The 25,725-nt window shown below is 41.4% G+C and overlaps 1 protein-coding gene and 1 long non-coding RNA gene across 14 annotated transcripts in view; one reads left to right on the top strand and one right to left on the bottom strand.

Moving 5' to 3' along the window:
- The window catches only part of CNOT2 (CCR4-NOT transcription complex subunit 2), a 170,296-nt gene extending 161,973 nt beyond the window's left edge, over nt 1-8,323 (bottom strand). For 2 of the 13 annotated variants that reach the window (XM_033951311.1, XM_033951318.1), the window contains exons 1-2: nt 8,192-8,323; nt 6,398-6,445 (exon numbers count right to left, since the gene is read on the bottom strand). The gene's annotated coding sequence lies outside the window, so the exon portion shown is untranslated. Of the gene's footprint in view, nt 1-6,397; nt 6,446-7,167; nt 7,750-7,803; nt 7,936-8,191 lie in introns of those variants that run through there. The other 11 variants (XM_033951308.1, XM_033951314.1, XM_033951310.1 and 8 more) reach the window with 8 other exon arrangements.
- A 92-nt stretch (nt 8,324-8,415) lies between these two features.
- Nucleotides 8,416-24,659, top strand: LOC117363498. Its single transcript, XR_004540075.1, has 2 exons — nt 8,416-8,554; nt 20,564-24,659. It is a non-coding gene; the product is annotated as an uncharacterized LOC117363498 (long non-coding RNA).
- The last annotated feature ends 1,066 nt before the right edge of the window (nt 24,660-25,725 follow it).

Genomic DNA, 25,725 nt, shown 5'->3' with positions numbered 1-25,725 from the left:
GGCAGTCTATTTTTTCTGTAACGGCTCCCCAATCCTGGAATGCCCTCCCATTATATTTAAGAGAGGAAAAAAATCTTGAAAAATTTAAAAGCAATTTAAAGAGTCTTCTTTTTAAAGATGCATTCAACGATTAATTGAATTGCTTACGGCTCTGATTTTAACCTAGACCATTTTGATATTTGTTATTCCCTTCCCTTTTGTTTTTAACCCTAATTGTACTACTTTATAATTAAATTGTAATTCATTCCCAAGTTTCCTAATGTTTCTACTTGTATGTGTAATTTAATTTATTCTTATGTTTTAGTTGTTTTGTTACTTGTCATTTTAAGTCTGTCTTCCTTTACTCTGTAATTTTTATTAATCTGTACATCGCTTAGAATTCGGATTAAGCGATTAATCAAATGTAATAATAAACTTGAAACTTGTTTAAAATTTTGTGGTCACCAGTATGTATTAATAAGATTATATTGTGTGTAATTTAAGAAATTATTATAGGAGTGGAATACTCAGTTGATATTTGTTAGACTTAGGGGGGTACTTGGTTTGGCGAGTCACTTAATCCCCTCATTGCCCCAAGTACACTAGATAGAGTTTGAGCCCACCGGGACAGATAGAGAAATATGATAAAGTACCTGAATGTAAACCACTTAGGACATAAGTGGTATATAAATAAATAATAAATAAATATTAAAAAATAAATAAATATAAGAAGTTGAAAAACACTGGTCTACATAACAAGATCAACCATCACTAATACAGTGGTACCTTGGAATCTGAACTTAATCCGTTCCAGAATCCTGCTTGAATTCCAAAACGTTTGAGTTCCAAGATAATTTTTTCCATTGAAAATAATAGAAACTAGATTAATCCGTTCCTTGGTCCCACAAACTCAGCAAGATCGGGTCCCCCTGGCAGAGGCAGCAAGATTGCCTCCCCCCCACCCCCCATCGGCATACACAGCAAGATTGGCAACGGCAACTATAAGCGGTGCTCAGCCCAAAACTTCCCTCTCAGGCGGAAACAGGAAGCTGCATCAGAGGGGAAGCTTTGGGCTGAGCACCGCTTGCAGTTCCCGTACATTCGGATTCCAAGGCAAAATTTTATTTTATTTTTTTTAAAGTTTGGATTCCAAGTTGTTCGAGTTCTGGGGCGTTCGGATTCCGAGGTACCACTGTACTACCGTGCCCTGCCATACATCCCATACCATGTTATACTTAACACATATCATGCACTGTTATGCACTGTCATGCACTCATTGCCAATACTGCCACACTTTGCCAGACATTCTATGCTAAACCACACATAGCATATATTATCATTCACAGGTATGTATTGTACTACCATGCCATGTACTGTCATGCATCCTAATGTACTGACATGCTCTGTTATGTCCTGCCTTACCACACATTGTACTATCAGGCCCTATTAGTTACTGTCAAGCTCTATTAGTTACCGCAATGTCCTACCAAACTCATGACATCACCATCCCATGCTGTATGAAGTCTTGTCCTGTCATATCCTATTAAGTACTGCCACATTTTTTAACTACTGTATTGTCCGATCATGACCTAAAATGTACTGTAATGCTCTACATTACTATATACCCTTTTTATGTATACCCTGTTATGCTTTATTATGTATGAAAACTTGTAACCCGTTCTGATCTATTCTGGGAGGATGGGATATAAATCCAAATAAATAAATCAAAGACACCTGCTTCGCTGTATTGATTTGGTGAAAAGATTTTGAACAGAAATTAAAGCATGACTACGCTACTAGTACATCTCTGCAGTGCTAAACAACTGGAAAATTAACAGCAGGTATGGGCATGTTTTCTGGCATCAACTACCCAATGACCAAGCACACTGTATGATTTTCCTTCACACAGATTAAGCACTAAAATACATTTACTATGGATCTCTCTCTGGAATACACCAATACTACAGACCAAGCTCTTGACAACATACAGATCTACCTGGGATTTTTTTTAACATTTTCCTATGGCCAGCTCTAAGGGCCTGATTCTCCAAAGTGCTTCCCGATTTTAGGCAGCTGTAGGCGTCCTACAGCTGTCTAATCAGCCAATCGGGATGCACATTTTTTTTAAAAATGCTCCCCAGGCAGGCCGCCTATATTGAAGGCGAGGCCCTGATTCTGTATAGGACGCCCGGGAGAGGTGTCCTATTCAGAATCGGCCTACACTAAAACCCCGATTCTGTAACCGGCATCCATGTTACAGACGCTGGTTAGAGAATCGGGTTAGATTAGACACGGCCCGCTACACTTATTGTGTCGAGGGATCTCTCTGCCGCTATAAGTATAGCGGGCCGCGGCCCCCTGTCCGATCGCTGGTAGGAGGGTGCCCAATCCCTCCTGCCCGAAGACGCACCCTCCCCCCCCGACAATATCGATCGCTGGCAGGAGGGTGCCCAATCCCTCCTGCCCGAAGATGCACCCTCCCCCCCGGCGCTAACAACCCCCAAACCTCCACCCCACCAAACTAACCTTTTCTTAAGGCCAGATGGGTCTTGTCCGTCCAGCCGGCAGGCACGTCTCGTCGAAATGAGGCGGGCCCGCCCCTTCCCGGCCCATCCCGCCGAAGCCTAAGGCTTTAGATTAAGTGGGGATGGGCGGACCCGCTATGCCTAAGGCCTGATTGGTCCAGGCTTCTAGAGCCTGGGCCAATCAGGCCTTAGGTTTCAGCGGGATGGGCTGGGAAGGGGCGGGCCCGCCTCATTTCGACGAGGCGTGCCTGCCGGCTGGATGGACAAGACCCATCTGGCCTTAAGAAAAGGTTAGTTTGGTGGGGTGGAGGTTTGGGGGTTGTTAGCGCCGGGGGGGGGAGGGTGCGTCCTCGGGCAGGAGGGATTGGGCACCCTCCTGTCAGCGATTGGTAGTGTCGGGGTGGGAGGGAGATCGGTAATGTCGGGGGGGGGCGGTTGGTAGTGTCGGGGGGGGCGGTCGGTAGTGTAGGGGGGGCATCTTCTGGCAGGAGGGTTTGGCCACCCTCCTGCCAGCGATCGGACAGGCCGCGGCCCGCTATACTTATAGCGGCAGAGAGATCCCTTGCCGCAATAAGTATAGCGGCCGCGTCTACTTACAATGTAGACCAGCATTTTGCTGGTCTACATTTTAAGCGTTTCTTCCTCTACTAGGGAGACGCGTAGGGCCGCCTAAGGTCCTTAGGCGAGCTTAGGTGTCTTGCGGGTCTCCCTAGGCTCCCGGAGGCGCCTTCAGGCCTGCCTGGGGAGCATTTTTTTAAAAAAAAAAAACGTGCATCCCGATTGGCTGATTAGACAGCTGTAGGACGCCTACAGCTGCCTAAAATCGGGACGCACTTTGGAGAATCAGGCCCTAAATGTCTTAGGGGGAAAGGAGGAAGGGATATCATATACCGCCTTTTCTGTGGTATAATCAAAGTGTCTCATACACTATATTCTGTATGGTGTCAAAAACCTCAAATCCTTTAGCCTTGGCAGTCTCCATTCTTTCCCAGGCATCCACCTCAACACCTTGATATCAGAGATTGACACCTACCACTTCCAAATGGCTGGGCAAACATGGCCTGATACAAACCTGCAGCATGCAAACAGATCTGCTTTAGAGCTACACCTCCCTCTCCCCCCGTTAGAGCAAAATACAGGTTAAAATTTAATAACACAGCAAAGATACTTCTCAGCATATACCACATAACCAATTTAGAAACAAACGTTTGCTTCTAAATTGGTTATGTGGTATATGCTGCAGAGTCTAACAAAAATGCATCAAAACATATTTCGACCTATTTATTAAGTTGTGTTAGCTGTTTTAACGCAGGGTTATGCACTGTTACTGTAGTATATTAATTATTAGCATATGGTAATTCCCATATTAAACAGCCAATGCAGAAATTGGCAATTTGCGCATAGTGAATGCAAAAGTAGTTAAAGCGCATTAACAATTTACACTCTATAGAACAGAGTAATGAATGTCATCTCTAGAGATATAGCTAAAATGTGTTATACTTTATCTGCTGTGCAGTTAACACATAAGGCTCCTTTTACTAAGGTGCACTACAATGCCGCGCGTGCTAAACGCTAATGCCTCCATAGAGCTTGGTTAGTATTTTTCATTAGTGTGCGTTAAAAACGCTAGCACAGCTTAGTAAAAGGAGCACATAGTAGTTGTGTCCTCTCCGTCAATTATCCCCCTCTTTAACTACGGTGCGCTAATCAAATTAGCGTGCACTAAATGCTAACGCGTCCATAGACAAGCATGCACATGTTAGCAATTAGTGCGCGCTAATAAGTTAGCACACCTTAGTAAAAGAGGGCCTTTATGGCTGCTCTCCCAAAAGTGCTAGAACACCCCCAACTGCAAAACCTAATGCGTCAACGTAAATAAGGACTATTATGTATATTTGCACCATACTCTTCTGGCATTCATACGAGTTCCTTTGCTAAACTATTTTCTAGTATTCAGAAAACTTTACATATTGCAATTATTCATGTAAAATCTTTTAAGTGTCAGAGATACACAAGTAAGTTCAATTCTCTGCAGGGCAAATCCAACTATCCTCTGGACTGGCCAAGCATCTTTATAAATCAGGAAAAAAATATGCCATGGACTCAAATACTTTCAGATGTATTCAAATACTTTCAGCCATGCAAGTGGGCCAGAAATTGTGCAAAAGAGAGGCATATACAGTCTGTCTGAAAAGACTCATTATCAAGGCCGCTTTTAATCTAATTTTCATCATCTCAATATCAATTCCCTGCATTACTTGCCAAAATAGTACCTAAAGGGAAGAAAACCAAGCCTTACTGTGGTTTTGTTACACTGCAAACGCAGACTGTCTCCATTTAATATGCTGACACTTTTATACTCACAATAGACCTTTCATAAAACCTGAGTATCATCAAGCTATCCTATGCCCAGAAGAACATCTAAAGGGTTAATTACAAACTCTAACATACAAAAATTTCAAAGTTAACTGGAAAAGGGCCTTTATAAATCAATTTCACATTGACTTAGCCTGCATAGTGAATTGAGCCTTATGTATGCTTTCTTCCCTACTCTGTCTCTCTGAGAAAAGATTTTGATCAATCAGGATCATGATATTAGAGGAAAACAATCTTTAGGAAATGCTCTGGATGTTTTGTTTATTTTACTTTCGTACCTTTGCATAATTTCAAATAAATATTCACCATTCCAACAAAAGTGTTAAGACAACTTAAAAAGCTATTTAAGATTTTCATTAAACAAAAGCTGTGTACTTTTTCAAAAAGCCATAACTTGCAACTTAAAGGAAACAGACATGCTTTTAATCATTTTGGCAAGTAAAATATACTTAACATCTCCCTTTTTTTTCTTTCCTGATTAGGTATAGCCATCAAAGTAATATAAAGCTTCTCCAGCTTAGCCATTATGACAATGTAACATAAAGTACTGTGTCCCTGTACCGATTCTTAGCATATTCCTCATACAAGCATCCAATAAATGTTTTAGAGCAAAACCTTTAGGGTAAAGTAAAGGTCTGAGATTTTAAAATGAGGACACAAACATCAAATATGCACTTTATTCTAAAAGCCATAAAAATATTTATAAATTAATTAAATTAAAAAAGGGAAAGTAAAAAAAAGCATATGATAGAGCCAAGAAATACACAAACAGATTTCAAGGATAAGTTAATTCTTATTACTTTGATATGTGTAATCTGCAAAATGACCACAGTTAGTGTGACAAGAATTAGTGTGTTCTTGAATATCATGGTGATATTTTTCTGCTTAAAATTTAATTCACAATACTGTGTGAATCACTGTAATTTTAACTTTATAGATTCTAAAGTAGTTGCTTTCTTGTCTGCCAATCATCTCTAGCTGTTACATATTTCTTTAAAAAAACATTTAGGCCCTCTTTTGCTAAGGTGCACTAATCGATTTAGTGTGCACTAAACACCAACGCGCGCATGTTAGTATATGGACGCGTTAGCTTTCAGCGCCCACTAATCGGTTAGCACACCTTAGTAAAAGATGGGGTTAGTTGTTCTACAAAGACTAACACTCAGCAGAAGACAAGAAAACATTTATGCACTCTCTCCAGAAATACTGAAAATATTTTAAATCCTTTCAGGTAACTTCCCAATGAAAGATGACACTTTGCAACACAGCTGCAGCCAGCTCTGCTTACCTAAAGTCAGTCTTAGAATTACCAGCATTTCCTACCGGAACTAGAAAATAGGAACAGAGGCTCTTCAAAAATGGAGATGAAGACACACAAAACTATTTTGCAAAATAAATAAAATTATTGCAAGGTTTTTTTTTTATTCCCAAAGAAGTGTGATCACAAATAAACAACAAATCCGACACTCAAGCTTATTCCTTACACACTAATTTCATCAATCTGCAGAGTAACACACCTGACAGGAGGGATTCTAGCTTCAAGTGGTTTCATCATAAGCCCATATCTGTAGTTTTAGTCAAGATATGGAATGATTAATACATTTTAACGTCACTGGAAGAAAGCATTTCAGTTAAAAATATATATACAATGAACTAGCAGCTACCATAGATGGAATGAATAGTTGTTTTATTATTTTTTTTTTGTTACTGTCAAGTTTGATGACCTCATAAGGTGGCAGGGCTTCAATACCAATGGAAATGTCCCACAACAAATGTAAAAAATATCCATCATTGAAAAGTGTGTGTAACTTACATATTCTTCATCAAGCCAGGGTAATAAGGTACAATATAACAGAGCAAACCAGAAATAAGAATGCACATAAACATAACTATATCAATGAAATAAATAGAATGAAGGGGGAATAGGGTAGGGGGGTATATAGAAATATATTTTGGAGGAATGATAAAAATATGTATGCAAATATTATTGTGAATTTAATTGTCATTAATCTCTCTTTGTATCTTATTGTTGTGTATTTATTTGATTCCTTCAATAAAATGGTATAAATTCAAATAAACCAGCAGGTCAGCCAGAACTCTTCTTTCCAACTGCAGCACTAGTTGCACAAATGCGTTTTGTAAAGTGCCAAACTGTCAACCCTAAATGGTGCATTTTGTGTCATTACAATGCCGGCTTTACAGGAACAAACATTTTTTAAAACAAACAAGACCCCCGTGAAAGTTTCCTCCCACAAACCACCCCAGCCTTCCTGCTCCCTGAGCAGACCTGCAGCAACTGACAACTTCCTGCTGTCATCGGGGGTGAAATGCGGCCACCCGGAGAGCCCAACGGCTCCGGGGGACTCGTTAACCAGGTCTGGCTAAAGAGCCCCTTCGCCAAAGGCGGAAAGAGCGGCTGCGAAAGTTTCCGCGACGGCGATCCAGGAGGAACCCAGAAATGGGCACTTGCTCCTCGGTGACAGTTGGGTGGCCCCGGCCTCCTCTTCCTCAGACACTTGCGACCCACCCATCACGGCCAAGTTTGCCCAAGTTGCAGGAAGAGGAGGCCGGCTCCGGCGCTCAGGAATCAGCGAGGCCCGGGCTTGGCCCGGTGGGGGCGGCGGGGAGAGGGGGGGGTGGGCCGGTCGCCGCGCTCCTCAGGGCAGGGCCTCGAGTGCCTTCGGTTCCCGAGCGATACTGGGAGGGGGGGGAGTTTGTCATACCGTCCTCCTCCTCCCCCCCCCCCCGGCTCGGGACCGAAGACAAAAGCGGCGAAGAGCGGGCCCGGCGGGACGCCCCGCCGGGCCGCCCCGGCGCCACGGACGCTCGCGCTGCCCGCCTCGGCCCCGGCGCCGGCCCCTCGCCCGGGCCTTTTTTGACTAAAAATGGCCCCAAACCAACCCCCCAAAGCCCCCAAACTCACCGCATGAATTTTTCCCACTTCCCACAAATCCAAGATGGCTGTGTACTGAACCCGGAGGATGCTGGGTGGGTAACCTTTCCCCTTTGACCCCGGCCGTGCCCTCCTCCCCGCTCGGCGACGGAGCCCAGAGGCTTTCCTGGCGGGCGGGCGCGCTTTCTCGGCGCGAGGCGGAGGCGGCCGCGCGACCAGGGCTCCTCGCGACGGTGGGCGGGACAGGCCGCGCTCGCGCCGGACGGAGGCCTGAGGGGGGGGGGGAGGAGGGAGGAGGGAGGAGGAGACGCTGCTGAACCGAAGCCTCGACTCGCCTTCCGGGACGGCAGAGAAGGAGATTAAAAAAAGCCCCAACAACCGGGAGATGCTCTCCGCCCCCCTCCCCCCCCGCTCTTACCGGGAGCCTCCGGGCTGGCCCTGGCTCAGGCCCGCCGCCCGGCCGCCCAGAGCGTCGAGCAGGCGCGCATGGTGCCCGCGGCGGGCGCTTTCTCCATGGGCGAAGGCGGCCGCTTCTGCCGTAGGCCGTGGCATTGAAACTCTAGGGAGGGGGGGCGGGAGGGGGCCGCGTCTTCCGCCCGGAGGCCCTTGAGCGCCGCTGAGAGGAGCTGAGCGGCTGCTGATGCTTCATTGTGATCTAGGAAGTGTTGGGCCGCAAGAAAAGGACAAAGTTGCCCCCCCCGGGGGGGGGGAGTTGCTTGAAAGGAAGCTCAGAAAAACGGGGTACACAAATCGTTGGATGCAGGTGGAACTTATCTCCCAGGTGAAAATATTCTTATGTCTTTCCAAGTTTATTCGTCTCTTGATATACTGTTTATCAATGATTTATCATTTGGAAAAAAAAAAGTGCTCAAAAGAAACAGAAAAGCGAGATCATATACAAAAAAAATTAAAAATGTTATAAATGAAAGAAAAAGAAGGAAGGAGGGAAGGGATCAAGGGGGGGTAGAGGAAGGAATGGATTAGGTATATAGAAATATATTTTGGAGGAATGATAAAAATATGTATGGAAATATTGTGAATTTAATTGTAATGAATAGCTGTTTGTATCTTATTTTTGTATATTTATTTGATTCCTTCAATAAAATGTTTTAAATTAAAATGATTGGGGTGACAGAAAATACTTTGGGGGAGATTAAAAATATATGGTGATTGAAAATTAAAGAACAAAGAATGGGCAGGGAAGTACAGTAGGATGGGGGTCGCTTTGGAAAAAGCGGTTATCATTCTCCGTGGTGTGGTTGCGCATGCTCTGCGTGGTAAGTCTCATCTCGGGTGTTGTTGTAGGCATCCTTAAAGAGGAAGGTTTTTATTTTGGATTTGAATTTGTCTAGAGAGGGCTCTAATCTGATATCTAGTGACCGAGAAAATAGCTTTACGGGTTGTATCATAGAATATCTCCCTTCACATATACACACACACACATACACACATATCCATCAGTAACAAATTGAATTTGTGCATATATTTTCACACACACACACAAAAAAGACTTTTGATAATGATTCAAGGTCATCTTGACAATGAAGCCCATCATATTCAACCGCAAGGACTGCCTACCTAAACACTGTAAACACAATTGCTCCCACTTGATATGGGGTTAATTCAACTATGTTGTATCTCTAATTCAGATGTGTTATAATTCTAAGGGCAACTTAATGTCTCTCTTCTATTGAATGTTTATTCAACAGTACTGTATATGATAACCCACCTATTCTGCACTTCAGAATTGTAATTCTTCTCATTACAATATGATCGTCTTGAACCTATTTAGGCATAGAGTGGTCCAGAAATTGAAGATTCGATTCAATTCTCTTTTATCAGCAACTGAAAGTGAATTGAGTCTCTCAGTTCTTGGCCCCCAATAGATTTTTATATTTCTGGTAACCAGCTAGTTCACTTCTACCTGCACCATTTCAAACATTGTCTTGCATTTCATTTGCTAGCCAGTTTAGGGCCTTTTTGTTTGTTTGCTTTAAGGACCTAACAATGTTGCCAAGTTCCTAACAAATCAGAATCCCTCTTTCCTTTTTTTAATTTATTTATCATTTTATAATTATTTATTAAGTATAAACTTGTACAGAAAGTAAAATTTAAGTTGAGAATATATAACCATATACATCATATTTTTTTTTTTTTATAACTTTATTTTTATTGAATTTAACATACTTTACAAGTATAACTACTTGATTTAGAAATACAGAATCATGTTCCAAAAGAAAAACATCATTAAACATTACGATCTTTAAAATAAATATATATGAAACTTAACTCTTCCTTAGACCTCAATTAGAAGGAGGAAAAGAAAACAAAGATATTATAGGAGTAATATTACAATGATACAACAAAAAAATAAAAGTAAAGACTTAAACGCTAGAACCCAGCATTTCCTTTAAGCTACATTCCCTCCACTAGATAAACCTTTGAGATCTAAAAAGGAACGTAGATGATCTGGTGTAAAATACACATATTTCAGGCCCTTAAACTTAATGACACATTTGCATGGATAAGCTAGCAAAAAAGTAGCACCTCGCTTCCTTGTCTCTTCTCTCATGCCCAAAAACATTTTCCGTCTTTCCTGGGTTATTCTAGTTACATCATGATATAACCATAAACGTTGACCACAAAAAAGTGATCCAGACTTTTTAAAGAATAGCCTCATAACTGCATTAAGATCTTGTTCAAAGATGAAGTTAACAATTAAAGTTCCTCTTTCTTTAACTTCCATAGATGATTCCTCTAATATTGCCGTAAGATTTTGCAGATCTTTATCAGTAACCAAATTCTCACCCTTAGGTATATCTAAATTTCTTTTTGAAGTAGGTAAAAAGTATACTTTATTTAAAGGCGGAATCTGATCTTGCGAATAATTCAAACATTCTACCAAAAGTTTTTTAAAAATCTCAATGGGTGATATTGCCGAAATCCTTGGGCAATTTAGGATTCTCAAGTTCAATCTTCTGTTAAAGTTCTCAATCATTTCTATTTTACGGGCTGTAGAATTTTGTTCTTTAACAATGGTGGTAATTGAGTTTTTCAGTGAAGCTGACTCAATTTGTATTTTATCCATGCATTCTTGCTTGACTTTTAGCAAACTTTCAGAATAGTTATCCATTTTCTTAACCATTACCTCAATATCTGAGGCAGTCTTCTCCACCTTCACATCCAGTCTCTTGATAGCCTCCAAAAGTATCTCCAGTGTCACTGCTGGGGTGCTTGTTTGTGGTACTCCTCCTTCAGCAGCCCTTCCACCCAGCGTTCCAGCTAGGGCAGTAGCTCCTCCCATTGCCTGCTCCGGGGTCTCCAACTCCTCTCCCTCGGGGCCAAGCTCGACACTCTGCGCCTCTGCTGGACATGGGGGCGCAGAGAGATGCGGTGGAGACAACGATGTCAGCAAGTCCAGAGACCCGAGTGCTCCCTCACTCAGGTCCGACGCGGAACTCTCCCGCCGCGGGGACATCTGGGCGTCGGCTGGGCTCAGCGGCTGCAAAAACCGCTGAATTGACTGCTGGGCTGGAGACGATGTGAGCAGCAGCAATTGACCCGCTCTCACACTCCCCTTCCTCTTCGCATGAGGCATTCCGACAAAGTAAGTATCTGGTTGAAGTATTGATATGAAGAAAAAACGCTAAGCCTGCCGAGCACAGCTACATAGCGTCCGCCATCTTGTATTCCTCATACATCATATTTAAATCAAGAATATAAAAAACAATACATATCCATATTTTCCAATTAGAATCAAGAACTACATTAAATTACTTAAATTTTAAACTCAAGTCCACCATTAGAGGATCTAGATGAAACAAGGGCGATTTAATAACAAAAAATATCTAAAAGAATGCTACAACTGATCTAAGATGAACTCAAGGTTTCCCCCCCAAAAAAACATCTAATCTAGGGCTGGGTCTTATCTTTTTTCTTTTTCCAAGCGAGACAATGACAGAAAGGCCGTCAGCTGGAGAGGTTCAAAGAAAACATATTTCTGAGAAGAATAATACACTATACATTTGCATGGATGACGTAAATAAAAAGTTGCCCCTAAGGCCAACACCCCCAGCTTTAATAATAGAAATTCTTTACGACGTCTCTGGGTGTCTCTGGCGAGATCTGGATACATTTGTATCTGCATTCCTAGGAATTGTTTCTGTTTATTTTTAAAGAAAAGTCTCAATAACCAGTTTTTGTCAGGGGCCAAAGCCACTGTTAATAGTAAAGTTGCCGGCACTGCCTTTTCACTATTCGAGGATTCCAGTAAAGTGGACACATCCAAGTTTTGCTTCATAATCTCTTGTTGTTGTTTCCATTGATAATAAACTTGTGTAAATGGTGGTATCATTTCTTCAGACAATCCCAAAATTTCCAACATAAATCTTTTCAGCATCTCATGAGGAGTAATCATTAAGACCTTAGGAAAATTCACCAATCTTAGATTATTACCTCGGGAAAAGTTTTCCAAAGACTCTAACTTCCTCCTAAGATTAGTGTTATCTTTAATTAGTGTTTCATAGATATGTTTGGTCTTAGATGACTCTTGGTTAATGCTGACAAACTCTATTGTTTCCAATTTCAAATCTTGAATATCCTTATCATGAACTTTTATTTTCTCTTTATTTGATTTAATTGAGGTTTAAACAAATTAGGAATATTAGCAACCAGGTCCCAGATAACTTCTAGTGTTACCTCACAGGGTCTTTCAAGATGAAAAGAATGAGCTGCAAACGCTTCTCCTGTTGATGGTTCTCCCTGTTGAGCCCTCTCCTGAATCTGTGCGTTCCCCTGTGGTGTTGACTCCTCAGTTTCTACATACAGACTCTCTTGCAAATGTAGAGAGTCTGAATCCCTGCTCCCTCCATGGTTGTCAACGGCCTCCAAAGCAGGACATACTCCCTCTTCGGAGAGTTCCCCCACCCGCAGGGAGCTGGTAACCTGAGGGTGTGGGGGCGGAGCCCTCGTGTCCGGGCTTAGTGTAGTCTCAAGTCCCAGAGAGATCGCCTCCGTTCCGCCCATTCCGGTTGCAGGGAACTTTGCATGGGGCGGATCAGCTCCTCTATATTGCCCGTTCCGCAAGGCCCCAGCTGTGCTCCGACCTCTCCATTTGGGCATCTTGGGGAAAATTGAGCAGCAGTCAAAAGGTAAATAGCGAGCTCACCAGCGCGTGACGCTCAGCTTAGTCAGTCAGCGGCCATCTTTCCCAGAATCCCTCTTTCCTACACCATTGTTGCATCTGCGTATGGAGACTCTGCCTTTTGGGTGCTGCACGTGGAACCAAGGAGCATGTCTGAATTTCATTTTTTTCCAAAAGGTCTAAATTAATCTTCCAGAATCTACCACACTTTGCTATGTCATTGGTACCTTTATATATCAAGATATGGCTGCTCTCCAGCATTACACAAAATCCTTTCTAGGTGTCTTGTGAGGTCCACCATCGTTGCACTAGGCAGGTAAGTGACCTAGGGGAAGATTCTCAAAACCTAACGTGCCTTTAATGTGGTCGCTAAACCTGCTCCAGACAGTTTAGCAGGGCAATATTTTACTGGCTAATATTAGAGCGTCTCACCATGGACTTTTCTGAGCTTCCTAGCAGTCTCTGACTCTGCCATGCAAATGTAGTACAATAAGGCCATTAATATTAAAATGAGCACTCCGGGTGATTCTCTGTCATTACCGAGTGATTCCTTAACCTCATTGTAGCACATTTGTGGGCCAATTTTTCCGGCAGGGTCTGAGCTATCATAGCCTTACTTTCCGATCAGTGTCTGAGTGCTGATTGGCTGAGGCACTGACAGGAAAGTAAGGTTTGACAGCTCATACCCCCCCCCCCAAAAAAAAAAAAAAAAAAAAGAGAGAACCCCCCAAATCAAAGATCAACAGGAGGGATGTCCACTCCCTCTGGCCAGCAGGCCTGTCTCTTCAAAATGGCTGGCCTTCTCCTTCCCAGTGCATCTTAGGATTTGTCGGGGAGGGGCCCGATTGGCCCAAGTGCTTAAAGCCCCTCCTATGGGACAGAAGCACCTGACATTAGATGGACTATATAAATTTGCCAGAAAGTGAATTCCATTCAGCACAGGAAGAATTATTAGTAAAGCTGATTCACTGAATAGGGATGTTTTTATCACTATTAAAGATAGGTGAGAAAACCATAATCTTAAACCCTGTACACAGGTGAGGTGATCATGAACCAATATTGCAGAAAGACTATCCAGGCAAATTATGAGTAAAATAAAGTCCCTGCTTTGATTTTATAATTATGTTGTCTAATAACAATTTTTATGCTCATCTCTAATTAGTGTTGGTCAAAAAAAGAAGAGCGTTTGTAATACAATATAGTGCAGGAAGAGATGGGTTGCAGTAGGTGAAGGAAAAGCTTTAAAAAAAAAACATGTCTTCGGACCTTGAAGCCTGATCTCGGGTTTACACTAGGAGCTTTAGCTTTACACTACAAAGCTACGGCTCAAAAGATTTACCACAGGACACACTCGGGCACTCCCCTCCCCCCCAGTATAAAAAACTTATTTTTCTTTTTACCATGGAGTTTGAGTGGAGAGCATCTACAAAATATATTGTTAGGGCAATTTTTTATTTATTTTATTTTTAAATGGCCACATACTAATGGAGAGTGAGGACAATTGTGGGAGACAGACTGTTACAGTCTGTCCAGCAGTGATGAAATGAATTTGGATAGGCTAGAATGGGCTTTTATAGCAACTCCAGTAGTTGGAACATAAGGACAGTCCCAGGCAGACCGCTACAATCTGTCGCAGAAATGCCAAAGAAAGGCATTTATATCACATTCGTTGTTGGTTTAATCATGAATTGATGATGAGTGTGACTGTTGGGCAGACTAGATGGACCATTCAGGTCTTTATCTGCTTCATTTACTATGTTGCTATTATTGCGTGTTCATTAATACAAGGACTTAGTGCGCTGGAAAGACCCACGTCAGAGCACGCTAAGGCCACTTTTTAGCACTGCTTTGTAAAAGGGCCCCTTAATGATGTGATCTTAAAACAAGTGTGACTTCCACATGTTCTGTAAGTTGATTAGTTAATATGTTTAGTTTTATTTCAGGTTTTTATGACTGCCTTCCTCCCCTGGAAGGGCATCCAAAGTGGTTTACAATTTTTTTTTTCAAGTACAATCAATAAAATATAATAGATCAGTTTAAAAAAACAAACAAACCCCAAAAAGAAAATCTGGTGTTTTCAGCAAAAGTGCAACCTTGGTTAATGACTGGTCACTTTTATGTCTATGAATTGTTAATGAAGATAGCAATAACATTTTTGGTTCTAATGTCCTTCCCAAAATAAGGCTGTTTTCTAAGCACATGCAACTAATCAGGTTCATAGACCAGATTAATGGATATAATTTTTATGTATGTATATGTTTTATGTATGTTGCAAAAACTTGTTTTTGTGCTTCCTGCAAAAAGTATTTTGTTTTGTCTTGGGTTTATAGCTATTAGGCCTTACTTTTTAAATAGATATCCACAGGAATAGAAAATGGGGGAAGGGAGAGGTGGGTTTAGGAGGAAAGATAAGATGCTCGGTCTTTATTATGTTTAGTTTTAAATGGTGACGAGACATCCAGGCAGCAGTGTTGGACAGGTAGGCTGAGACTCTGGCCTGGGTTCCTGTAGAAATGCAAGGTCTAGAGATGTAAATCTGAGAGTCATCAGCAAAACCATGGAATCATATCAGAGCACTAAGGGAATAAGTGTAGATAGAAAAAAAAAAAGAGAGAGATCCCAAAATAGATCTCTGTGGTACACCGACCGATAGCAGGATAGCGACGGAGGAGGATCCACCAGAGCATACACTAAAAGTGCGATGGGAAAGATAAGAAGAGAACTAAGAAATAATGGAGCCTTGGAACCCAAGTGAGAAGAGTGTATGGAAAAGTAGGTGGTGATCAACAATGTCAAAAGCAGCAGAAAGATCAAGAGGGAGGATAGAATTGAGGTCACTGGGGATTTTAGCAAGGGCGGTTTCCATAGAGTGAAGAGGGTGAAAGCCTGATTGAAGTGGGTTAAGTATAGCTTGAGATGAAATTGCCTTACCTGATGATAATTTTCTTTAGTTAGCAAAACTGTTCTGCAATCCCACCCTTGAAAGACCTTGGTCTATGGTTCCTGTTTGACATTTCCTTGGTATGCGCAGTGAGGCAAGTGCCACTATGTAGTGTTTACTCGCTTGCTGCTCATTGTTGTTGTAGTGGTTGATGGGGACTTAAGTGCATTTGAAGGGACTTTTGCTTCAGCAGATATAGTACATACTAGATTCTTCCAGAAGGCACCACAGCTTATACAGTGATGTCACTGTAGATCTCAGTCTTTTCTCTACCTCCATCTGCTGGTAGGAAGAGGTAACCCATTTGTGCTGACTAAAGAAAAAAAAATATATCAGATAAGGCATAATTTCTACTCATAGACACAATCAAGTAGCCATTCCAGAGTGGCAGCATTTGGTCTCATCAAGCAGTAGTAATGAACCTGCTGGACTCCTGCCTATGGCTGACTTATAAGCTTGTCACTAGGGTGAAAGATCATACTTCAGATAAAAGTTGAAAATAACATGAGATTTGCACATGGTTTCAAGTGGCTACAACTCCGCCATGCTATTTTTTGTTCAAAAATGCCACTGGCATAATTTGAGGTTGCAGGGAGGAAGACTGTCAGGAGCAATGTTAGGAAATTCTTTTTCACTGAGAGCGTGGTAGATGCCTAGAATGCCCTCTTGAGGGAAGTGGTGGAGAGGAAAACAGTGATGGAATTTAAAAAAGCATGGGATAAACATAGAGGATCTTTAATTAGAAAACGAAGGCTGTAAATTAAAGAACTAAGGCCGGTACTGGGCCGACTTGCATGGTCTGTGTCTCACATGTGGTGATTTGGTGTAGGATGGGCTGTGGAGGGCATCAAAGGGAACTCCACTAACTTGGAACATAAGGGCTTTATGGTAGATATCCTGCAAACAGGATAGTTGGATAAGCCGGAGTGAGCTTGGAACCTAGGGCAATACCAGGTGGACTTTAGTCTATGGCTCAAAAATATCAAAGAAGAGACAAGTTAATTTAATCATGTATTTTTAATGGACAGACTGGATGAACCGTTCAGGCCTTTATTTACCATCATTTATTATGTTATCTAAACCAAGTATATTTCACTTGTACATACAGATAAAGGGGTTGGATCATGAGGCATCTAACTGGTTCAAAGTGAAAGGAGGGAGAGGCTGCATGATAGATGGTCGCGAGAACTGAAAAGTGCCCTGACTGATGAACAGTGGAATTTCATTCTCCTCAAGTGTTGGCGTTGTTAGTCAGTCTGCATCTATGAAACAGTCACTGTACTTTTTAATTCGGCGTGTGATATGGACCCTGGTTAAGTTGAATAAGATCAACCTAGAATTCTCTCCACTATGCTGGTCTTGTAGCTATGTCAAAGGCACGTTAAAGCACGTGTTGTTTTATTGCCCCGTGGTTTACAGTTTTGGGCAGCAGGTTTTGAAGTCATGTTCAGATGTTACTTCATAGGAGGAGCTTTAGGTGCCTAGCCAATCTGGCCCTAGGATCCTGTGGGTTGGGCAGGGGAGGGGCGGGCCTGCTGGCCGGACAGTGCGAGAACGGTCCAGCCAACTTGTGGGTAAGCCTGAGGCGGGGTTCCGGGGGGGGGGGCTACCGGCAGGGAGGGTTGAGCACCTTCCTTCCGGTGATCATGGGTTCTGTGGGCAGGAGGGGTTGGGCATCCTCCTGCCGCGATCGTCGGGGGGGGGGGGAAGAGGGGAGACTGGCAGCCTTAGGGAGATCCCTTGCCGCGATTAAGTATAGTGGCCGCGTCTAAACAAACCCGATTCTGTAACCGGCGTCTGCAACATGGATGTTGGTTACAGAATCGGGTTTAGTTTGGGCAGGTTTTGTTCCGATTCTGTATAGGACGCCCAGGATGGGTGTCCTATACAGAATCCGAGCCTATGGGTTAGATTTACTAAAAGATAACTAACTACATTAATGCACTTTCCTTACTACAGAGTCCCATTTTATTCAGTGAGATCTATTTGCTATTAATGCTTATTAACAGTGTTAGCACACACATAAAGTAATGTAGCTTTTTGGTTAGTAAATGGACCCCAGTAAGAATAATGGAGCTTGTGTTACATTTTGTGCATTAATGTGAGGTTAAACATTAGCACAGTTAGTAATGAGTACCCAAATTAATGGAGGGTGAAGTGACTGGCCCAAAGTAAGAGATTTTGCCTCAGAAACTTGGAAGCAGAAACTGTGGGAAAGAAGACTGTGCAGGAGTGTTTCTATAATAGAACATCAAAACAGGAAGTCGTGTCTTATAAAAACTTCCAAAAAAAAAACCCCCGAATAGATTCACAGCTTAGGGTGGTCAGCTGTGTACAGCAGCCTGGGAAAATTTTGGGAAAATGTCATGGTTGCTGCCAGCTCGTTTTCACTGGTGCTGAAGAATCTCCTCCATCTTATGTTGATTTTTCCGATAGATATCATATCTACTAACATGCTTCAGACTTCTGTTTCTTTGTAACATCTAAACAAGTCAACTTCAAGTTCTGGTAATGAACTTGAAATCCATGGGGTGAAAACAAAGGATGCTCTTTTCAAAGTCAGTCGTTTAAATGCAATCAAAGCCAAGTTTAATTCTTCCACCTTACAAATTTTCCCCATACAAATGGACATCTGCAAGGGTGTTACTGTGTAAGTCAATTTCTACAGTTTTCAAGGAACGCTGTAATTGATTTCAGGGGATGCGTGTGTATATTTGGACTCTGTCATAGCCATGAAAATAGCTTATTCTATTTTAATCAAGAATATAACAAATATAACAGATAGAAAAAGTCATGGGTCAGTTCACACATGTTTCATGCCACATTCACTGAGCTTAATGCAAGAATAATTAATGGTTGCAATCTTAGTTTTTATATTATGTAACAGCTTCATTAAAGAGGAAAAAACAACTTTGGGGCCAGCCCAATGATGCAGCAAAAGATACAGGTTCCTTGTTCGGTCATGATGTGAAAAGGACCCAACAAGGTACATGTTTCAGCATACAGTGCTTCCTTCCCTTCGGAGTCCTGTATATAAATACTAGAAAATTTTTATTTTTTTTTTAAATTACACATGTATTTGCCAGCACATACAGCAGCTTCTCTCAAAATGCTGCACGTGTCCTTTTTGCAAAACAACACTCTCAAGAGGAATCGGATAAGGAGCCCAGTTTGAAAACTCAGTTTTGGCTTTTGGGTTGGTTTGTTTTTTAAAGCCAGAGGAATAAGTACAGATGCCTTCTCATTCACTTCTCAAAACTCCAAATGAGCAGTTAAGTCACACTTTTACAAGATTCATCGGAGGTGTAAATGCTACCGGGGAAACTTTATGAACTCTATGTGCATTTCCCTTGTAAAATGGGAAATAAAGCCTGCCTACATGGTGCCCAGATTGTACACCCTTACAGCTTTTCTAAGATTATTTTTATGTAAGTATGCTCTTTTATACATACGAAACTAACTTTTTGCATATGTAATGCCACCTAAAATGTCTTTCTGTATCTACTGCAGGCTTTTCTTTCAAATCTTAGCTGCGAAACGTGCAGTACAATGGAACCTTAGTTTACGAGCATAATAGTTCCAGAAGCATGCTCGTAAACCAAATTACTTGTATATCAAAGCCAGTTTCCCCATAGGAAGTAACGGAAACTCGCTTGATTGGTTCTACCTCCTCCCCCCCATCCCCAAAAGACCCCCGAGGTCACTTGTGCACTTCCACATCCCCCCGGCAAACCGGCATCACCCCCTCTTGCGAATGCCAGATGCTCAAGGCCCAGTCTGGCAAGCAGCACGATCTTTGGGCACAGGCACCTCCTGTGGGTTGGTGCTGCGTGTCTATGCCAGATGGGGGGCGATGCCGGTTTGCGGGCGGGGGGACTCACAAATTGAGTCAACGCTCGGTTTGCAAGTCACGATTTGCGAAAATGTTTTGCTCGTCTTGCAAAACGCGTTACTCGCAAACCAAAGTTTGACTGTATATAAAATTGGCATTCAACATATCACCTGCTACACTCTCATGAATGCTGACGAGCTAAGATGTTCACAGCTCATTATTCAGGACCATATTCTGATTCTACAGTTGTGCGTCGGTAGTTGAGAAGCCAGGCATTCTCTGTCTCTGTCCAAATCCGTTATAAACATTACTTACCAAGCAGGTGGCAAACAACCTAAGAATTGGCTATTTGTGACAATCTGGGAAAAGGTGACTAAGATCTCATTGATTAGGCAAATTGTAAATTCATCCACTAGAGATCGTTCTTTTGCAATCATTGGTCCTCAACTTTGGAACGCTCTTCCAAATTACCTTCCAACAAAAACTAATCTTGAACGTTTAAAAACATTATTAAAACTTTCCTGTTTATAGATACATTTGACTAACAATCTACAAAATGAATTAAGAAGTCTTAACAGAGATCAATCTGAAACAGGGAGCACAGAATTAACTTTTAATTCTTTTATTTTCATGCTTTTACTATTGATAATGTGGTTCTACTTTATTTTAGTTATTAGTTTTAAATGTAAACCACTTAGATGTTCTTCTATTGTGGTATATCAAATAAACTTGGAAAAAACTTTTTGTTTCTGGTGACTTTTAATTTATTCTGTTAGAGCAAGCAATTTGTAATACAACAGTCCAAACACAATTTTTTTAATGTTAAACATTTTAAAGTTACAGAAGTTCAAACGTGATTTTTTTTTTTTTGCAGACTTCTTATGGACATTTGATATGAAAAGTCGACCGTTTTCAACATTTTGGATCTGCTACTTTAGTCACTTCTTCCCAGAGATGGTCAAATAGTAGGTCAGACCATTTCCAACAGCAACTATGTGCAAGAACATGACAGATATGGATCTATAAGACAGACGTTTCTTGCATAGAATGCCAACAGTCTGATTGCAAACTGATAAAGTGATTTTTGTAAGTCTGATCATTCTCTAGCAAACAGATGGAAAATCATGGGCTCCTTTTACAAAGGCATGCTAGCGGTTTTAGCGCGCACGCGCTAATCTTGTACATGCGCTAAAAACAATTAATTGTAGTTCTGTCTAGAGTACAACAGGTTAAATCAGTGATTCCCAAACTTTTTACTATGGTGGAACCCCTAAAATATTTTTGTATGTGCCTAGGAATCATCAGTTTCTCTATACAAACATATTCTACAATCTAATTTCTTGAGGAACCCGTGAAGAGAGTTTGGGAATCACGGGGTTAAAGCTTCCTTTGCATGTGCTCTACAGTTCCAAAATTTTGTGCAACCCAAAGAGGGTAAGCTTTAGAGGCAGAATAGATTTCTTAATGTAGCTAATGATCTGCAACCACAAATGGCAATCCCCAAAACCCATTTCCTACAGTGAGGAAACAAAATGGGATCTCAAACAACCAGCAGTTCAATTGATTTTTGGTTTGAAAAAATGAGAGCATATTAGTCCTTATTTTAAAAAAATTGCATTGGTTGCGAATAGAGGCAAGAGTTCTATTTAAATTTACTTGCATCTGTTTCAAATCAATATTTGGTATGGCTCCTGTTTATTTGGTTTTGCAGTTTTCTTTAGACTGTTCCAATATATCTACACGTCGAATTCATTTGTTTACCTATCCAACAGTAAAAGCATGTAGGTACAAAAGATATCTGGAAAGAACTCTCGCTTTTCAAGCTGGTAGAATGAATGATTGGTTTGGAAAAATTTTTATGCATGCTTCCTGTTACCTTACTTTTAGAAAACTAGTAAAACCCCAACTGTTCGATCGATTCATAACTTGAGAGTTTACTGTTTTATTTTAATCTTAATTGTATTTCTGACGATTTGTAATTTTCTACTGATTGTCCGGTACTTCTTACTGTAAATCACCTCGAACTTTTATGGCTAGGTGGTATATAAGAATAAATTATTATTATGAATACATAACCAAAAGAAAAACACCAGGGTTTCTTACCAAGCCACAACTTATTGGATTTTCAAGTTTATTAAATTATTTTTTTGACCGCTTATTCTAGTTTCTAAGCGGTTAACAAAATAAAATTATATAAAAACAAATTGTAAAATTACATTAGAACATATAAAAACAAGGAAAAAGGGTAACATACCAAGACATACAGCCACACAATGGGATGGTAGGGAAGAACTACAATTGGTATAGAAAAGGCGAGACATAAAAGGATAAAACAGTCGGTTGGGTAAAAATAACAGAAGTTTAGAGTTTGGATTGTAAATTTAGCCCTTAAAAGGCACAAGGAGTAATAAGGAATGGGCATGTAGGGGAGACATCAATATTTGTTTTAAAATTGATATGTTGCATACAACTATGCGGTTTCCATATCGCATACATAAAATCTTGTTTCCCTACGATTATCACATATAACATAGACATGTCTAAACAACATCATATACGCAAATATATATCATGCGTGTTCCTTGGGGGACAAATAAGGGTAAATGGGATGGGACTTGTTATACTGCTTTTTTTGTGTGGTTGCAAAGTGGTTTACATATTTTTGACAGGTACTTATTTTGTACCTGGGGCATTGAAATGTTAAGTGGCTTGCCCAGAATCACAAGGAGCTACCGTAGGAATCAAACTCTCAATCTCAGGGTGCTGAGGCAGCAGTTATAACCACTGGGCCACTCCAGATTTGGAACACTGTGCTAGACTCATATCATTAATCAAGGTCTGGTGTAACACTCTTGAGGCAGAGCATCCAGGATTAAAGTAAGACGAACCCTTGCATTTACTGAGACGTCTGACATTGCTAATGAACTCTGGCTGTGCCTGAAACATCAGAATGTAAGTTGGAAGTTAATTTTCACTAAAGAATTAAAGCAAATTAGTTTTGTGTTGTAATTAGTTTTAGCATACTGAGCTCCTGCAATCCTCTCCTCAACAGACACTACCTGATACCTAGTCCCCTTCCATCTAATCAGATCAATGTGACAGCAGGAGATAAGCTGTCTCACTTTCTTTTACTAGAAGGGTTTTATGACTCTCTTATGCTTCTGCTTGTTTGATTAGTTCAGCAGAGGCAGAGCCGAACATGATCTTGCAGCTGTCCAAAGTGAAAAAAAATAAAACTTGTATGTATAACAGCATTTAACGTTTAAGCATGTAAATTCCCTAACCACCGTTCCCTGTAAGGCAGGGGTGTCCAACCTGCGGCCCCGTGAAGTATTTTGTGCGGCCCCGGTCAAGGGCGATGCAGTGTTTTCCCTCTGCTGCCCCCGGGTGTTTACCGTCTTGCCAGCTCCCTCCTCTGTCTTGCTGCAGCGTTTGCGTGGCCCCAGAAAAGTTTTTTTGCGGCCAATGCGGCCCAGGGAAGCCAAAAGGTTGGACATCCCTGCTCTAAGGGCTAGGTGCATAAAAAACGGTCGCTAGGACCAGACAGAACACTGTGGGCCAATCGCTGTTCAATTGGCTGTCCATTCAAATGAGTCTTGTGGAGGGCAGTTGTAATCCCATCTGATCACTCATTTAGAAACCGGTTTTCACACTTGCACAGAGCCGGTTTGGGGAAGCCCTAAAGCAGCCTCCTGTGGGGCTTTTACCGATTATGGCATGCAATTTTAGGCCATTGATCAGATGGCTCATTTTAATATTAATGACCTCATTTTAATAGTAATGAGATCATTTGCATGCCAGAATCATGCAGTGAGCCGTTTTGTGAATCAGGCCAGTTTAGTGACCATCGGTACACAATCGGAGAGTTTTGTGCATCTAGCTCTAAGTTGTGCAGGAGTCCACCTACATTCCTGCCAGTGGGGGGTGCTGTTTCACAATCACATTTTCAAGAGCGAGGGGTAAGCAAGCCCCACAGGACTCCAGGGAACCTGCCTGTTCCTAGCAATTAAAATCCCAACCTCTTACTGTAAGCAATGCAGTTGGAAGACTCCCACTCAGCGTTGCTGACTTATCTGTTAAACGGCATTAACTTTCAAAAAGACAGCATAAACCAGCACTTGAACATCTTACTAGTCAAAACGTCCAAGTGGGCATTCTTAAAACAGACTTTCCAAACATCTTTCTGGTGGTTTTGTCTCCAGTGCTTCGAAATCGTAAGGAAGTGTATTTTGGGTGGGCTTAGGACTTGGATGTCCTGCAGGGATAAACTTTTAACAAAATGTCTGGGGCACCATTTAGACGCTCAGGGCTAGACCTGTTTTAAAAATGAATAAGGATCATAAAGGTGCCTAAACTGTCCTGATGGCCACTGAAGTGATTAAGGCAAGACTCGTCCCCCATACTCCCCCGGTGTTCACTGACACCCCCACCACCACCACCACCCAAAGATGTGGGGGAAAAAACCCAGTACTTTCCAGCGTATATGACAGATTCCCATGGCTCGCATACATCAGCAGAGCAGAGGAGCACGGGTTACTGCAATGAATGTCACATTAAAAGTCCCAGGTACAAATGTCACTATCACTTGCTTATATTGTCTGGTGAGCACACCTGCAGGCATATGGGCTATTGTTGTGGTGTACAGGTGGGTACAGTAAGTTTTGGAGGGCTCATCATACATTATAAGCAGGTGATGTGTACCTTGGATATTTTATGTGACATCAATACATTACCTCTTAAAGAGTTCCCTTCTGCTGTGCTGAACTGTCTGTGAGCAAGCAGTTTGCTAAGAATGCTGGATGCTTGGATGTTTGAAAAGCTTGCTTTTGTGCATTTTTCACGTAGACATATTTATATTCGAGAATGGCTAGAAAAGATAAACATACTAAGGGTCAAAACAGCTACATAAGTTATTAAAAAAAAAAAAAAGGCCTTGCAGTTTTGAAAATTAACATTTTCTCTACTGCATTTCTGGATGTCTTTCCCAATATGTCCAAACTCAGACGTCCTATTGAAAATGCCCCTCCACGTTTATAATTTGATTTTAAAATGGGATTTATAACCTGCTTTAATCAGATTAGATTCAAAGAGAGGAACAAAATATAAATTAAAAACTATAGATATCATACACCTTACTAACGGAAGATTCTATGGATCTCAAATTTATTAGCTAGCAATCAGGTGCCTAAGTAACAAAATCCTGCCTATCCCAAGTATAGCAGGTATCATTTACAATCACTTCAGAGTCCAATCTGTTCATAGCCAACCTCTTTTAGCCTTCCCTCCTATAGTCCATGTTGGGCAGAGTAAGTTATTAGAGAATTTTTCCCTGTCCCCGCAGGAGCTCATTTTCCCGTCCTGTCCTGTCAAGTTCTTTTTTTGCCCCTGCCCCATTCTTGCAAGCTCTGTCCTCATCTACACAAGCCTCCAGCACTTTAAAATCAAGTGTTCGAGGCTTGTTTGGTTATGGCAGAGCTGACAGGGAAAGCGACAAAATTTGCAGGGATGGTGAAATTGAGTTCCTTTGGGGATGGGGAAAATTTGTCCCCGGGTTATTCTTTATAAGTCATGTTACATTTACTTTAGGAGCAGAAAATAATCAGGATTTTAACTTTTTTCTAAAAAATATTGTCCTCATCATTTCTTTTCAGTCTCGGGGTTTGAAGGAGTCTTTTTCCATTCATGTGAGCCAAGTCCTTTTTGGCTGAGTTCGAGTTACTGCAGCTATGTTGCTTGATACTTGGAATTTCCAAATAAAAAATTGTCCCCTGACCACAAAAAGTGCACAGATTAGATCTTCAGAAACTTATTTAAATATCTAGCACATGGTTTTGAATAAAACCTCTGAATGCAGGAACTATATGTCATATCTAATTTGAAAGGTTTGTACGTCATGCATATAAGTAACTGGACTCTGAGTCATTCTTCTAAAATAATGCAAAATGAAAATTTCTGATGGAATGTGGGGTCAGCTTTGTTATGCTCTATATCAGTGGTCTCAAACTCAAACCCTTTGCGGGGCCACATTTTTGATTT

Source organism: Geotrypetes seraphini, chromosome 7 (genome assembly GCF_902459505.1).
Source record: "Geotrypetes seraphini chromosome 7, aGeoSer1.1, whole genome shotgun sequence".
In the NCBI taxonomy this organism is placed as follows: domain Eukaryota; kingdom Metazoa; phylum Chordata; class Amphibia; order Gymnophiona; family Dermophiidae; genus Geotrypetes; species Geotrypetes seraphini.
The sequence above is the reverse complement of the archived record's forward strand: the minus strand, read 5'-3'. Positions and strand labels throughout refer to the sequence as shown.